This window comes from Uloborus diversus, unplaced genomic scaffold (assembly GCF_026930045.1).
Source record: "Uloborus diversus isolate 005 unplaced genomic scaffold, Udiv.v.3.1 scaffold_105, whole genome shotgun sequence".
NCBI classification, from domain to species: Eukaryota; Metazoa; Arthropoda; class Arachnida; order Araneae; family Uloboridae; genus Uloborus; species Uloborus diversus.
Genome location: NW_026557710.1, coordinates 137,897 through 141,030, shown reverse-complemented (window position 1 = coordinate 141,030; position 3,134 = coordinate 137,897).

Sequence of the window (3,134 nt, the reverse complement as noted above, 5' to 3'; positions counted from 1 at the left end):
AAACGAAAAAGAAAACTTATTTCAGCACTGTTTAGCAAAACATAAAGATGTTGCGACGCGTCCTGTTATATATACTTTTAAGTCCTAAGTGATTCTAATTTACTAAATCTGCTAATTATAATTATTCTTTTAAGATTTTGCAGTTATAAATCGCAATATATTAGTTACAAATCATAACTAACTCACCATAAATTAATATCAATTAAGTATTCGTTTAAAAATAAATGTGGTGGTCTTATATGTAAACTTCTGCATTAAAAGACATACATAAATGAATAAATAAAACAAGAGCAAAAATCTTAAACTCATAGAGATATTTACTTTTCACAACAACTTTCATTTTGACTCCTTGGCTTGGCTATTACGCAGGCAATTAGGGAAGAAAGTTTGAACTTCGCAATCTTTTGACATGTGCTTCCGTAGGCGAAATTCAACCGAAGGTCTGAAAGAAGTTTTTAAATTTTAATTATCAGTTATTCAGTTTCTGTAGGGTATTTACTACAAATTGAAATATTTTGCCAGATAACATCAAAAGACAACAGTTTGAAAGTCTTCTTTCAATGAGCTGTTAATTCCATCGTAGAAAGGAGCGTAAAATATTGATGAGATACTCGAAAGAAAGTTTGAATCGCAATTTTTTGAAATTGAAGTTTTTGTGCTTTGTAGTGTGAATTACTTAATATACGACTTTCATTACACTGCCGGTGCGGTGCATTAGTGTTTTACTTCAAATGTCATTTGCTGGAAAACATTAACAAGGTTTTATATTTCGTAGTTAACAAAATGCAAAACCATTATGCAAATATTTGTGTTCCTCGTTTGTAATTTTGCCATCCTTCTGTGATCTATGTTGAACTGATCTAAAGATATTTATATTTAAGCTTTTAAGAATGCTTCCTTATAAATATATCTTTAAGTACAAGACAGCATCTTTTATTTTAAAATAAAGATAAGAATGTGGGGGAAATAAAATAGTTAAGATAACTTATCTTTCTTTTCAAATGGCAAATTGGAAATGATTTTTAAAAACTACAAATCGTAAAGAAAAATAGTGCATTTTGGGATAAAACGTGGAGTGAAATATTAGTTTTAATTAAGATAAAAACTAATTAAAAACTAAATAATAAGCTCATAACTCAGAACTAAATTAATATTTTTTCATTGCTTATGAGAGCCTATTTTTTTCATGGCTGAGGTGTGATACTGTATTTTGCAGCAAAAAATTTAAAAGCCTGTTTCCTCTATTATCTCCATTTAATTTAATCCTTCTTTTTCCAGCATTTAGTGTTTGGCTAAAAAATTCGGACAACATTTTCAGACTAAAATCCGATATAGAGACAAGTTTTCTTCTAAATCATTTAAATAATATTTTAAGTGCAAGTACATAAACAAAAGCTATTTAAATTAAATCTGAATTATATAATTTTTGGCACACTTTGAACAAATAAGATTTTGTAGTGAGCAATTTTTTTTTCCATGGACTCTTTTTTTTACGTTTTCTACTGTATACAATGAAGCAGGCTTCTTTAAGCACATAAATTTCCAAAATGAAAGACATAATTATTGTTACGTGACTGCTTTTACTTCGTGTGTCTTTGGAAAACATATGACTCAGTTTTTTTACGAACACTGCACATTTATTTACACTGCTTACAAGTAATCTGTATAGTGAAAAATCAATCAATTAATGCAAATGTTGTGAAACACAGAAAAGCTTGACCACGGAGAGATGGCATGTGAACTGGAATTGAAAACGGACCGCTTCATTTTGTAATACGTAAGAACAGCGAGAATGTGCAAGCAGTAAAGTTGCACGGTCCCTCTGATCCCACCTATTACAAAATAAAGAAGTTCGTTTCCGCTTCGAGTTCATCCACAATCTCTACGGTAAAACTATAAACGCAACAGTTAAAACTTATTTGCTTCCAAATACGATAAAACACTAAGTCAAATAACAGCTGCAACTTATCTAAACAACTCAAAGCTGATTGACAATTAACTCCGACTTTAAACATCAGTGCAGCACCTATATTTATAACCGCGATAGTCTAGTAGTTTCTCAATTAATGTACTAGGCTTTCATTTTTACAAGTTAGACGTCACTTGGAGGTTTTTCGCTAAGTTAGGCGTTAATAACTAGTCTCCAAAATTGATGCCAACATTTTGAAATAGCTTCTATTTCTTGCCAAACCTACGTTTAAAAAGATGCAACGAAGAGATAACAACATACAAGTGAAGCTTTAAAAAGTAAAGGAATTTTTACTGGAATGTAATGGATTAAAGGCAAAAAATACACAAAGACACATAATAACAACTAAAATTTAAATTTTGTTACACTATGAAAAGAAGATAAATAAAATTATTTAATGAAACCTTTTTAAGTCATGCATTTTAAATGAAATACAATGTCATACACAGAAGTATACTGCCGTGGAAATATGAAGTGGCAGTATATGCAGAATTGAAGTTGCGAGATATTTAAAGAAACACGTTGTGATTTCCATTATAACAATAGGGAAATGTCGGAATTGAACGCGTTTTTCGTGTGTATTTTTCGCTAGAAACCAAGTCAGCAAAATTATACAATTAAGTTGTACAATTGTTGCAAAAAAAAAAGGAAAAAATTAAGAATTTGCAACTGTACTGTCCCACGACAGTACAGTGGCACACTTTTATAAGCCTAACACTGTGAAAAGGAAAAAATGAAAAGATTCTATTGAAAAGAATGTAACGAAAAAAGAAACTTTCTAAGTTCATTAAAGCACTTTGTTGAATAAAAGTTACAATATAATACAAATGTTATTGGCGAAAAGAATGAGCAGTTAATTTCGATCATATAATAACAAACTCATTCGGCAAATTGTCACCAAACGTAAAAGTGGCAGAGAATCGAAAGTAATCGGAACTACTTTTCGCTTATAAATGTGAAATTAGATCATTAAGTTCATGACGCACTTTAAGAGAGTAGTGATTAAGAGAAAGATATTACCATCGTAGAAAACTTAGAAAAACATGTACTTTCAGAATTCTGCTCCTTAAAACTTTATTTTATTCCTTGCAGATATTCATTTTTATTCTTAAACTTCCCATTTCATGTCTGTCGTACAAGACATCAAAATTTCCTCCCATTACAA